General features: G+C 36.6%; 1 protein-coding gene across 15 annotated transcripts in view; it reads right to left on the bottom strand.

The window, feature by feature from the left end:
- The window catches only part of EPB41L2 (erythrocyte membrane protein band 4.1 like 2), a 198,467-nt gene that overhangs the window by 167,956 nt on the left and 16,082 nt on the right, over positions 1–14,429 (bottom strand). Inside the window, exon 1 of one of the 15 annotated variants that reach the window (XM_057489262.1) lies at positions 1,688–1,873. The exons of the other annotated variants lie outside the window; for them this stretch is intronic. The gene's annotated coding sequence lies outside the window, so the exon portion shown is untranslated. Of the gene's footprint in view, positions 1–1,687; positions 1,874–14,429 lie in introns of those variants that run through there. 15 annotated transcript variants of the gene reach the window in all.

The following is a 14,429-nucleotide window of genomic DNA, read 5'->3' as shown; positions in this document are numbered from 1 at the left end:
CTGGCATTGTATGCAGTTCACAGGGGCCAAGGGAAACCTAAATACAAGATTATCCACTAATAGCATAGGAAAAGTTCATCACAAAGTGGATTAAAGCAAAGCTGTGCAAAATAGCTAAAAGATACCAAACAGCCCCCAGGTCACTAACACCTGAGGCACTATGACTGAAATTACCAAAATGACTTAAGACAAGTTTGTCAGTCTTAAAGAGCAGCCAACAATACAGACAGAGGGAGAAAGTATGTGGTCAGACTGACCCACATTCTAGTCCTTTCTAACAAGAACAGCCTTATTGTGAGGATGGATGAGAGCAGGGAATGGATCCATTTTGTTGATGCTAATATGAGCAAGACAAAGCACCGAATCCAGGAACAGGCAGATAATGGATACAAAACACAGCAAAGAATTACTCACAAACCTTCTCTTAATATTACAACTGACCTTCCAGTTGTGAGTCCACACTCAGAAATCACCACTTGACAATGTTTCATGTAGCCAACCAGCAGAACACTAGAGAGATGTTCATACTTACTCTTCCTGCCCATTTATTTCCCACTATAAGTTAATAAACTGGCATTCTAATAATTTAGAGCCTTCCATCTCTTTTAAAGGTTCATTATTTGTTTGTAGGAGTACAGCGTTAGATTATTTGTTTTCCAGCTTGGCAGGGAAAGATTAAGGGCAAGATTAAGCTTTTCCAAGCTCCATTACTAACAAGATACTGACTGACAAAACTCTGGGCTAAAGTGGTCTAATAACATAAATGTCTCGCTGAAAGGGAAGCCACTATGTATCAATAAACCAGTCTCTCCTAGTGTACACCACCAAATCAGGACTTTCACACAAACCTTGCACCTGGCTGCCAAATCCTACTCATTTTTTTCAGTGTTATTTTCATCTTGCCACACCTTAGCAGCTACAATGGATCCCTATCGTTGTTTAGATCACATTTTGACTCCTCTGGTTTGCAGGGGAGGTCCACTCTGCCCAGTTCTCTAGCCACGGTCTGCCCCCTCCCATTCACCCATCTTAGTAGACTGTTTGGTTGACTTTCATTATTTTCCCACAGGCCCCTTTTTTCTAACTGAACTCATCGATCCTTCCTAAACGTCCCTTACTATAAATTCCTTTAGGTACCTCAAAAATACTTATTACTGGGCTTAAAATTACTCTGTCAATGTTTTATCTATTTTACTCATTACCTAACTTTATGTAAGCTCAAATACAAACATTTTTACCACTTTTAGATTCACCCCTCATTCCAAGTACATACCATATACAGGACCAGACAAAATGCATAGGAAAAAGACACATTTTTCTAATGATGAAAAGTACATGATGATAAACAAATACTAAAAGAACAGTTAAATTTCCTGTCTGTAGCAGGTTTGGGTTTGAAATTTTTTTCTTTCTTCAAGCCAGAATGATTAGGCATAATTGATTCCTTTAAATCTGAAATACACTTAGTCCTAACAGCAAAGCCTATAACTTAGACTCTTTTTCCAAGTGTGTATCACTTACATCCAAATATGAATTTTAATATAACAAAAGCTGACAATAAGAAAATAAGCATCCTTTGCACAGGGCCAGGCCCCAACACAAATGTAACTCCCACTGGAACACAGGCTGGGTCTCCACGGACTGTTGCCTAGGAAGTCAGACAATTATTACCCATTACTTCACAAACCTGCAGAGACACAATGTTTGCCAAAAAGATACAAGGCCAACGGCGAATGCAGCCAATGAACAATGGCTCATGTGCCACCAGACGTCACAGCAAGAGGATTGACTGGTCACTCCAGAAACTCTATGGGGACATTCCATCAGCAAAAAAGAAATACGTGTGTGGTTTTAAGTTCTTGTTACAGTGTTTATCACTAGATTCACTAAAGGATAGCAGCTTGATCATCTTTTCTAAATAAATGAAGGATAATCTATGAGAACCTTAATCCTTATTCAGTTTTCATGCCCAATAGAGATCAACTCTTTCTATATCACATGAGGAAAACATGGAAAGTTAATTCTGATTTTTCACAACAGTTTACAAAAGCTGTGTGTAAGTGCAATTTCCTAGGTACAACTATGTGTTTTAAATGAGCACTGCCTTAAGATAGTCCCCAAACTAGGAAAGCTTCAAATTATTAAGCCTCCCCATCCCCCCAAAAAAACCTATTCATTCAACAAAAATGTATTGCATTCCTAAACTAGGAATTAGAGATTTAACAATGAACATGAGCTTGATCTTCCCCCCCAAAATTTTAATTATCTAATTTATATTCATGTTTCCAAGAGTCTCATACTATTCCAAAGTTAATTCAGCTCTCTGCTGATATTTTTTTTATTAAGTGTCAATATACAACCTTATGTTGGTTTCAAACACATAACACAGTGGTTCAACATTAACCCATATGACCAAGTCTGCACCCCCTCCAGTGTGGTCACTATCCAAAAATGTAGTAAGATGTTACAGAATCATTAACTGTGCTGATACCCAATTTTAAATAGTTTATTTGAAACTGCCAGACCTTGAAATATTTCCAAGGAAGGCAAACTGGAAATTCTGCATCCTAACTTCTATTGTAAGTGCCTAAACAAAATTCAAACATCCCTTCTGTAGTACACATATTTGATGGCTGCCAAAATAATTTCAAAAGATCTGACAAAAACATAAAAGTAAACAGAAAGCCAACATTCCAACATGTTTTTGTAAATTAGATATCTGAGTTTTTAAAAGCAGTTATAATTCATTTAGTAGATTTGTCCTTCATTACTACTGCAAACAGAGAGATCAAACCAACTCAAATCACCAGTCACTCCACAGTAACATCAGAATTATTGAAACGCTCTAAGAATTAATACCTGTTGTAAAAGACTATTTCCAGAGAAGTCAAAGAAATTATCAGGACGCTTAGAAAAGTATTTAGTATTTAAGTCCTTTGTGACATGTGCACAAAGCAAGTTTTCTGTTCTGTGTACAAAACTCATTTTCCCCTTCTGAGACTACCAGTCATGTGCTATTTGTCACTAATGGACTGGGTCATCCCTCAGGGTAGTAATTTTCTCTCCAGGGAATAAAGCAATGAAGAAAAAATACCCCAATGTCTGATGCTCAAGACATACTAGACAATACAAGAAGTTGATTCTTACCAGTTGATTATTTTAAAAGGGAAAATGTTAACTATAAACGTATGATGGAATCATTAAATCTGATCCAGTACTTTGAACACTGAAATACTACACTGTCTAAGTATAGGTCCCTCACTGAAGTAGCCTTCAGACAACAGAACTTTTTGTCTCCATAATCAGAAGAAGGTTATGCAGTCTCTAAATCAGATAACAAATTATCTAAATCATCTACTAAATTATACCAGTTTCATGCAAGTTCTTCAAGTTAATGCATACTTACACATATATTTTTGTCTTCATTATTGCTCTCCAATCAGACTTGAGTCATCATATGACTCAAATGCTATAAATAATTACTTAAAAGCAATGTTCCTCACTCAGAAATAATCTGAACTTGTAATGTCTTTATTCCGTATGTTCCCAATTCTCCACACATCCCATAAGTCCTGCTGCATTTGTGAGTGGGCAATTTACTGACAGTACACCATGACTGCTCAACTCAGCTGGATAGAGCTGCGCTTAGGTAGAACAATTCTCTCTGGAGTTTTGGTGATCGGTTGCTTTGACCAGAGAGCAAACATTTCAACCTTCCCTTCCTCCAAACAGTGTAACTCAGTCATAACCCTAGACACAGTGTAATTCAGTCATAACCCTAAAGAGAGAATACTAAACAGTTTTTTTTTTTCTTCAACATTCCACATTTACATGGGTGTTTTCCTCCCTAGTACCTCTCTCCTTTCCAAACTTCTGGCAAGGAAATACAAGACTTCATCTCTTTATGACTTACTTCCCTTTTGGTGGGCTATACTTGGGAAAAGCATCAAATGAAGGCTGAGGCCACCTCTGTTTGCTTAGGATTGAAAAGCTTAACAGTTTAGTGTTTATTTTGCAAAAACTTGAAAATATCTCCTACCCCACTCCCCACTTAAGCATTTGTGAAAAGGCATTGTTAGTAAATTCCTCTAGTCAAATTCTGAAGAATCACTTGGGTAAATAGTACATTAATCGCTGTCCTTTCAAAAGCTAAATTTACATTCTACCATTCTATGGAAATAAAGTTTTTAAAACATGCAGAAAGCGGGGAGTGGGGAAACAGGCCTAAAGGATTAGAGCTGTGGCTCTGTTTCTAAATTGCCAAATTAATTCCAGAAATTAAAAGTACATTTCTCTCCAGGGAATCCTGAATATGATTCACATGTCAAAGAATGACTTATATTTCATACATTTACTTTGGAAACCTGAAGGTGCCTATCAAATTACAAAGCAATTGCACAAACATTCCAGTGACATTTAACTGCTACCAAACTGCTATAAGTTGATGTTTAATAGGACACAGCTGTTGGTGCCACACTACCTAAAAAGTCTGAACCATGATTTGATTGTGCTGAACCCTTTATCCAACAATGAAACCCTCAGGGGAGGGTTTGTTTTGGTTTGTTTTTTCTATGCAGCACCCGAACACAATGAGGATAACATGCATGTGGATTGCAGTCAGCCACACACACACACACACACACACACTCTCAAAACCACTGTACCACTGTTTGAAATGCTTCAATTACTTTAACAAGAGGTTCAGGGGTCTACTAAGAGTGAAGACCCAACTATTAGCTGCTCCATACCAGGACCTGTGCTCTATAAGCTCAGGACAACCTTATGAGAAACCAGAGCCTCAGAGAAGTGACATGCTCAAGAACAAAGCCAGAAGGAGGCAAAGGGCCTGACCCCTTCATTAACCACCGGGCACTGCAGCCTCTCACAGCGTGGCTGGGCTCAGCAGCCCTCCCTGCTACCTAAACTTCCTCCTCTCATGACTGCCTCTCCAACCATTGATTTTAAAGTATTTAAAAGCAACCACTAAAGTAGGTGCTCCATTAATGGTCAAAACTATATCAACAGGCTTCTATTGAAAGCATTTCTCTATTGACTAAAGGGCCAGGACCTACTTGCATAACTGTTACACCTTCAGAGAGCTGAAAGTGAGTGGCAAGTCATTTTAATGTAAACTTTCCTTTGTATGATAGTAAGTTCAAAATAATATATGGAGCAAAGATCCCCAGGTATTATTTCTTTAGAATGCACTGCATTTCTAAACAGGTGATTTCTCAAGCATTTACTTTGGTATTAAATAATTTTCTTAATCTGAATCATTTATATAATGACTCCAGCAGACTCTTCTTGTAAAAGTGCACTTGTAGTCAAATATAATTACATGTATACAAAATCAGCTGCTATTAAAAATTAATGACATCCTCAGCCTAGAGGTACCTAAGGCTCTGACTCAAAGTTTATTGAGGACTATAGAAAATATAAATGTAGCACAGCGCTAAATACCTAGTAGGCACCTCCAAAAAAAGAGGCAAAATGATAGAATTGTTGGTTTAAGTACTCACCTTCAAGGACAGATTTACCTCAATATCCATTTGGACTAATGGGTAAAAAAATAAGCAAATAGGTTAAGAATGAGAAAACACAGAAAGATTAAACAGGAAGATAAAAGCAAGTAAGCTACTTAAATAATAGCACACAAAAATATGCCACAGAAAGGGCTGACCAGGTACCCAAAATGATTAAAAAATAATCCAGCATACAGGTAGTAAATTCAGTAGCTTTGTGCCAATAAGCAGTTTGAGAGAATACATCCTAAATTCTAAGAATTAGAATTACCCAATTTAAGTAACGGCAAGTTTTACTAACTACAAATTAAATCCAACTCAGACAATGTTACAGCTCAGAACTTCCTAATTGCCTCATTCAATTCTTCCATTAGGTGGGAATTGCCACAAAAAATAAAATAATTTATAAACATAATAACTGAAAAGCCTAGAATTATAAACATTTATAAGCAAAACAAATAAATAATCTAACCCATGAGTTACTAATTATATTCACTCTAAAATGAGCCATGGAAATTACGGAGTTTGTGTTTTCTAGGATTTTGAGTATGAAGCTCTAATGTTTTCTACCTCAATCTTTCTCCAGTTCTGAAGGTTGAATTTAAACATGTATGCAAATGAGAATGAGAAAAATTTCTGTTTTAATATTTACGTTGGCAGAAGATGTATTTAACCTGCTTAAATACCACAGAACGGCTTCTTGAGGAAAAAGAGGGCGTAGCCACATATGACAAAGGACACTTATTCCCAAGGGAACAATGTGTAAAGAGGAAGAGGAAGCAGGCATCTGTTTAAACTATACAGCAAATCTCAAAATGGCTTTGGTTCTGAGACAGAAATTCCTGAAAATACATTCGAAGAGAAAAATCACTCAAAGAAATGCTTACCAGATAAACCCTGGACCAAATTTACGAGTCAAAGAGTTTCCTGTATATTATTATATCAACAACCACAGAAAAAGTTAACAGTCTTACAACAGCCCAATGAAGTCTTGCTTAAAGAGATTTAGGCATAGCGGTTTAGAAAACTGTGGAACAGTACAAAAGCTTCATCCTTCTTTTATTTTCTTCCATCCATAGTATACAGTAGCCTTTACCTCCTGTCAGCTCCTGAGAATGCAAGGGGAATCAATGAAATAAATATTTTAGTTCCTTTGGAGAAAATGCTTCATTTTCTTCTCAAAATTCAAAAACTGGTTGGCACAGGTCACAGTATCTCAATGGGCCAAAGTAAAAAAATATTAAAAGGCACTATCCACTTTACAAAGTGCTTTCAGAATCATACTTTAATCTCGAGAGCCAGGAGTGCAGCATGTGACCCTCACCTCAGGATGCTGCAGGTTGGCTTACTTACCAAGTTAACTTGGAAAGGCAAGGACGTATCTCAGGTCTTGAACTTTAAAATCCAAGTGCCCTTTACTACATCAGTTAATATCCCAAGTCACAGACAACTTGTACTGGTGAGAAACTGCTTGAAAGAGGGAATTTTCTTAGCTACCAGCCCTGTCAAAAAAATAACTGTAGGGTAACCATCTTAAACACACACCAATGGTGAGCTGAGTATACTTAACCTCATAAAGGTACCTTCTTATTCATGTTACATTTGAAAATCAAAAGCTAACAACTCAGTAACAACAAAAACCCAATTCAAAAACAGGTAAAGGCTTGAATAGACATTTCTCCAAAGAAGAAATACAAATAGCCAAAAAGCATATGAAAAGATATCCCGTATCATTAAATCATTAGGCAAATGTAAATTGAAACAACCTTCACACCCATTAGGATGGCTAATATAACTTTTTTTTTTTCTGAAAAGAGGAAAATAAGTACATACAAGGACGTATAGAAATTAGAAACCTTGTGAATTCATGGCAGAAATGATAAATGGTATAGCTGCAGTGGAAACAGTTGGACAGAGTCTCAAAACTTTAACAATTATTTTATGATCCAGAAATTCCTCTTAGATGTATACCCAAAGGAACTGAAAACAGGAACCAAACAAATACTTGTACACCAATATTCATAGCAGTATTATTCACAATAGCCAAAAGGTAGAAACAATGCATTGTTGCCCTGGAAAAACTTACATAATGGGAAAAACTGACATTTTTAGGATTGCAAAGTCTAACATGGTCAGTGCCACTAAATTTCCTGGGAGACACAGAAAACAGAGATACTAACTCTACTTGAAGAAATTAGAAAAGACTTCACAGAAAAGCTGACATATGAGCTGTGTGCCTTGGATGATATGACTTTCACAGGGACCAGGGCTTCAAAGAACTGGCTCTCCAGGCAAAGAAAGATAAATACCAAATGGTTTCACTTATTTCACTTTTTTGTGGAGTATAAAAACAAAGCAAAACAGAAGGAACAAAATTGCAGTAGACTAACAGACACGGAGAAGGGACTAATGGCTACCAAGATAGAGGGCTTGGGGAGGGCTGGGTAGGAGGGGGAAGGGGATAAAGAGGCAAAATAATTCGCAATCACAATATAGGTTGGTCACGGGGATGGTAGTACAGCACAGAGAATACAATTAATGATTCTGTAACATCTTACTACATTGATAAATAGTGACTGCACTAGAGGGGATGAGGATTTAATAATGTGGGCACACTTCATTGTATATGTGAATGCATATATTATACATGTATTGTATATTGCATATGCATAAAATTATGTATCAATGGTACTTTAAAAAAACAGGCTCTTAAGCATATAAATGTTTATCATTTTCTTAAAAACTGAAAAAAATATACTGCAACTATTAATTACCATAATTTTCTTTTTTCAAAAATGCTATTCATTTTTATGCTTTAAAAGGCCAAAACCTTATCACCCTAATACCAAAACCAGGCAAAGACCCCACCAAAAAAGAAAACTACAGACCAATATCCCTGATGAACGTAGATGCAAAAATACTCAACAAAATAATAGCAAACCGAATTCAAAAATACATCCAAAGGATCATACACCATGACCAAGTGGGATTCATCCCAGGGATGCACGGATGGTACAACATTCGAAAGTCCATCAACATCATCCACCACATCAACAAAAAGAAAGACAAAAACCACATGATCATCTCCATAGATGCTGAAAAAGCATTTGACAAAGTTCAACATCCATTCATGTTAAAAACTCTCAGCAAAATGGGAATAGAGGGCAAGTACCTCAACATAATAAAGGCCATCTATGATAAACCCACAGCCAACATTATATTGAACAGTGAGAAGCTGAAAGCATTTCCTCTGAGATCGGGAACTAGACAGGGATGCCCACTCTCTCCACTGTTATTTAACATAGTACTGGAAGTCCTAGCCACGGCAATCAGACAAAATAAAGAAATACAAGGAATCCAGATTGGTAAAGAAGAAGTTAAACTGTCACTATTTGCAGATGACATGATACTGTACATAAAAAACCCTAAAGACTCCACCCCAAAACTACTAGAACTGATATCGGAATACAGCAAAGTTGCAGGACACAAAATCAACACACAGAAATCTGTGGCTTTCCTATATACTAACAATGAACCAACAGAAAGAGAAATCAGGAAAACAACTCCATTCACAATTGCATCAAAAAAAATAAAATACCTAGGAATAAACCTAACCAAAGAAGTGAAAGTCTTATACTCTGAAAACTACAAGTCACTCTTAAGAGAAATTAAAGGGGACACTAACAGATGGAAACTCGTCCCATGCTCGTGGCTAGGAAGAATTAATATCGTCAAAATGGCCATCCTGCCCAAAGCAATATACAGATTTGATGCAATCCCTATGAAACTACCAGCAACATTCTTCAATGAACTGGAACAAATAATTCAAAAATTCATATGGAAACACCAAAGACCCCGAATAGCCAAAGCAATCCTGAGAAAGAAGAATAAAGTAGGGGGGATCTCACTCCCCAACTTCAAGCTCTACTATAAAGCCATAGTAATCAAGACAATTTGGTACTGGCACAAGAGCAGAGCCACAGACCAATGGAACAGACTAGAGAATCCAGACATTAACACAGACATATATGGTCAATTAATATTTGATAAAGGAGCCATGGACATACAATGGCGAAATGACAGTCTCTTCAACAGGTGGTGCTGGCAAAACTGGACAGCTACATGTAGGAGAATGAAACTGGACCATTGTCTAACCCCATATACAAAAGTAAACTCAAAATGGATCAAAGACCTGAATGTAAGCCATGAAACCATTAAACTCTTGGAAGAAAACATAGGCAAAAACCTCTTAGACATAAACATGAGTGACCTCTTCTTGAACATATCTCCCCGGGCAAGGAAAACAACAGCAAAAATGAGTAAGTGGGACTATATTAAGCTGAAAAGCTTCTGTACAGCAAAAGACACCATCAATAGAACAAGAAGGATCCCTACAGTATGGGAGAATATATTTGAAAATGACACATCCGATAAAGGCTTGACGTCCAGAATATATAAGGAGCTCACATGCCTCAACAAACAAAAAACAAATAACCCAATTAAAAAATGGGCAGAGGAACTGAACAGACAGTTCTCCAAAAAAGAAATACAGATGGCCAACAGACACATGAAAAGATGCTCCACATCGCTAATTATCAGAGAAATGCAAATTAAAACTACAATGAGGTATCACCTCACACCAGTAAGGATGGCTGCCATCCAAAAGACAAACAACAACAAATGTTGGCGAGGCTGTGGAGAAAGGGGAACCCTCCTACACTGCTGGTGGGAATGTAAGTTAGTTCAACCATTGTGGAAAGCAGTATGGAGGTACATCAAAATGCTCAAAACAGACTTAACATTTGACCCAGGAATTCCACTCCTAGGAATTTACCCTAAGAACGCAGCAATCAAGTTTGAGAAAGACAGATGCACCCCTATGTTTATTGCAGCACTATTTACAATAGCCAAGAATTGGAAGCAACCTAAATGTCCATCAATAGATGAATGGATAAAGATGATGTGGTACATATACACAATGGAATACTACTCAGCCATAAGAAAAGGGCAAATCCAATCATTTGCAGCAACATGGATGGAGCTGGAGGGTATTATGCTCAGTGAAACAAGCCAAGCAGAGAAAGAGAAATACCAAATGATTTCACTTATCTGTGGAATATAAGAACAAAGGAAAAACTGAAGGAACAAAACAGCAGCAGAATCACAGAACTCAAGAATGGACTAACAGGTACCAAAGGGAAAGGGGAGGATGGGTGGGTAGGGAGGGATAAGGGGGGGAGAAGTAGGGGGGTATTAAGATTAACATGCATGGGGGGGTAGGAGAAAAGGGAGGGCTGTACAACACAGAGAAGGCAAGTAGTGATTCTATAACATTTTGCTATGCTGATGGACAGTGACTGTAAAGGGGTTTATAGGGGAGACCTGGTATACGGGAGAGCCTAGTAAACATAATATTCGTCATGTAAGTGTAGATTAGTGATACCAAAAACAAAGCAAAAAAAAAAAAAAAAAAGGGCAGTTCCTGTGTGGTAACCTCCAATGAGTTCTACACAAGGGTATAAAGGGCATATAAAAGTGTAGGCAAAGGGTCTGTTTGTGTTTATACAGAGGATCAAAGCCTAATTGGGCTACCCCGAAAATGAACTAAGATACGATATGAAAAAGAACTTCCAACATCTGCACTCTCTGGAAGACTCATGCCAGAAGATGATCATCAAAAAACCCCAACAAAGATCCACGCACTGCTACAGCTGTAGATGCACTCATCCCACCAGTTCCTGGACTTGCCATGGGAATGAGGAAGGAGATATCTAAGCTGGCCTGTGCATACAGTAAAACAACAAATTTGACTGGATCTATACTGTTGGAACTCAACCAAGAATTTGGAGAAGTGCAAATTGTAGCGCTCCAAAGTCTTACAACTACAGACTATTTACTGTTAAAAGAACATATGGCATGTGAACAGTCCCCAGGAATGGGTTGTTTTAATTTGTCTGATTTCTCTCAGACTGTTCAAGTTCAGTTGGACAATATCCACCATATCATAGATAAGTTTTCACAAATGCCTAAGGTGCCTAACTGGTTTTCTTGGTTTCACTGGAGATGGCTGGTAATTACAGATATGCTTTGGTTATGTAACTATACTCCTATTATGTTAATGTGTGTGCGCAATTTAAGTAGTAGCTTAAAACCTATACATGCTGAAGTTACTCTACAAGAAGATATGTCAAAGAAATAATCAATCTTCCCATGTTTTCTTCCGCCTGCTACTTCTATAGCTTTTCTTCTTCCTTCCTAATTACAACCCTTAAATAGAATTCGTACCTCATATCAAATTTACCGAGTATCACAATTCTTCCAAGTGGTAAAGATACCTCAAGACAAATGCTGGGCATAGAAGCCACAGGGCATAAATATGCAAAGAAGTAAAAAGCTAACCTTTTCAAACAATAAGGCTTCCCTCTCACTTACCAACTTCACATTTCCCTGTATGGCCCCGGAAGATGACTGGTTAGCCAGAGACGGGTAAGATTCCTCAAGGGAGGAACAACCTAAGACAGGCACAGTCGCAGGGGGGCCATAAGGTGAGAAATTGGGGATCAACAGAGGTGAGGCTTAGAACCTCACCCCCCCTGTTCTGAGAGAAATCTTCTGCATACGTGGATGTTTTATTGCCCTGGTCTAGCTTGGATGAACACATAGTCTACAGGCACACACCTGATCATCTACATTTGCTCTCTTACAACACTAAACTATGTTTTCTACCTTTATCTTGTATCTACCTACCACTTCAGCATTTTATTAAAAATAATAATAATAAAGAGAGAAATGTGGTATCCACATATAAATCAAGTATAAAAACCAAATGAGTATTCATATTTGAACTGTTTATAGTTCATAATGCATGAGCAAAACCGAAAGTTTCTGTGATGACTGCCCTTGTACTGTTCACTATGTAACTTATTCATTATGTAAGAATTTGTTCTCCATTTAAGAACTTGTTTGTTATGCCTCAGAAGATTGGAGACTGACGAAAATTAGGCTTGGGGTGGATTAATGATTGTGCATTGAGCATTGACTCCCCTATACAGAATTTTATTGTCGTTAACAACCATTTGATAAATAAATATGAGAAATGCCCTCACAAAAAAAAAAAAAAAAAAAAAAAAGGACTTCCAATGGTAAAATAAATAAGTAACCGGGATGTAATGTATAGCATAAGGAATATAGTCAAGATATTGTAACAGCTTGGTAGGGTGATAGCTGGAACCTAGAATTATGTATATAAATGTTCTACCACTGTGTTGTACACTTGAAACTACTGTAATGTAATACTGTGCGTCAACTACCCTTCAATAAAAAATAATTATTTAAAAAAAAAAAAAAAAAAGGCCAAAACCTTTAAGGATCATATTCATGGGAAAAACTTTTCAATAATTTCCAGCAGACATTTCAGAGAAGAGTAATGGTTTTATCAAGCATTATATTCTTTAAAATTATTTCTGGAGCAAAAACAAAACATACACAAATATGTGCACAAAGATGACATAAAAACAGAATAAACATGGAGCCACGTGGAGGGCAGATCTTCATGTTAATATTTGCTTTTTATTCCTAATTTACCTGACCTCAATTTGTCTTTATTTAAGCGATTTTATTATATATATTCCTTATAAGATGCCTCAAAACCTTTACTATACAATGATAGGGGGAAAAACTACCTCTCTGAGTACATACATAACTACTTCTCTAAATACATACACTGGTATTTTCATACAGGAAACACCAAGCCTCTGTGGACAATCCAGTAGATTTCAATTGCACTAATTCACAATTCATTAATATCATCAATGGGAAAGAAATGAATCAAATTCTTCCAATTGCTGTCACATCTGGAAATTTCACAAACTAGACTTTATTTACTAGATATAATGATATTCACAGTTTATACAGTTAAAGCAATTTCACACTTTTTTAAAAAGTGTTGGCTTTTGTAAAAAAAAAATTAATAGTCTTCTTATGGACATAAATATCTTAAAAGGTTATTTTACAAACCAACCATGCCTAACACTTCTAACTAAAATACAATATAATCTTTTATTTACCCCTAAAAGCTTAACTCATTGATGAATAAACACAGGATTTCATAATACTTATTTCTATTCTTGGAGAAGAAATAGTTTTTCAAGGCACATCATTTTATTTTTATTAGTATGGTATGCAGCTGTATTATTTGCACTTTTGCCCAACATTCAGTAAGTGTTGGAAGTATTAAAAAACTGGCAATTCATACTTAATAGTTAAAAGAGTCATGAAAGTGACTATTGGGAGCATAATGATAAAACTGGGCCACATTCATTCTAGAAAAGAAACTACACTAAACTGAAAAGAGCTATTGCTTATATAGAATTTATCCACATAAAATTCTAAAAATGGTAAAGCGAAGTCAATTTAGAAAACTAACGTGTTTTTTTTTAATGTCAGACAGTGATCTCCCACATGTTTGGAAACATGATACAAGTATTATGATATACAAAACAGGTCTTCACAAACTGTGATACATTTAAACTCTTGAAACTTCATTCATTTACTCAAACGGATCCAGCATTACAGAAGGTTAACCTTCTCTATGCAGAATGTTTAGCCACATTACATTGGAATAAAAGACAAAGGTTAGGATGCAAAACCCTTCTCATTTCCTCTGAGGATGGACTTCATAACTGTGAAATACACTGGAGTCCTTGCATTTCCAAATTCATGGTCCTTTAATCCACAGCCCAAGGAAGCTGACTATCAAAATAGTAAGAAGGTAATAAAGATGTTTGCTTAAGAGAAAATCTGACAACATACAAACTCTTGAAATATTTTGTTCCAATAATAACCAAAGAGCAAAACAATTTTATAGATGGTAAAAGATCACAGAACATAAAATGAGAAGAGGCCTTA

Source organism: Manis pentadactyla, chromosome 12, assembly GCF_030020395.1.
Source record: "Manis pentadactyla isolate mManPen7 chromosome 12, mManPen7.hap1, whole genome shotgun sequence".
In the NCBI taxonomy this organism is placed as follows: domain Eukaryota; kingdom Metazoa; phylum Chordata; class Mammalia; order Pholidota; family Manidae; genus Manis; species Manis pentadactyla.
Note: the sequence above shows the minus strand (reverse complement) of the source record. Positions and strands in the feature narration are given on the sequence as shown.